This window comes from Anarhichas minor, unplaced genomic scaffold (assembly GCF_050575085.1).
Source record: "Anarhichas minor isolate MPS153535 unplaced genomic scaffold, ASM5057508v1 ptg000024l, whole genome shotgun sequence".
Taxonomy (NCBI): Eukaryota; Metazoa; Chordata; class Actinopteri; order Perciformes; family Anarhichadidae; genus Anarhichas; species Anarhichas minor.
Window position 1 is genome coordinate 11,417,833 of NW_027466470.1, and position 448 is coordinate 11,418,280.

Genomic DNA, 448 nt, shown 5'->3' on the forward strand with positions numbered 1-448 from the left:
AGTTCCGGGTCTTGTGTTATCCGACCGAGGGATGAAAAGACGGAATAGCAAGTGTGTTTTACCTCCTCAGTCGGAATATCACAGCAGCTTTGGATGGACTCATTAAGATTTAAGATTAATCAAAGGCTGGTCCACGCAGCTCGCCAATTAGCGAGACCACAGGACTATTCTGGGGATTTCAGTCTCTGTTGCTGCTGGAGAGGCTTCAAGGAGGCAAAGTTAATCTGGCTTCACACCAAATGTCAGTGTTGTTTGGCTTTAATCCCTCAGCCAGGACACAAACCGGGTCTCTTTCCATCCCAGTGCAGATGAGAGAAGCTGTCACCTTCTGTTTTTATTGACTGAAAAAGAGGCTCTTCTGTCGGGGGGGCTCCGGCAGTTCACACTTACCCATTTGTGACTCGCTGCTCAGACAGCAGCTGCAAAGGGAGGACTGGTGATGTTGTGT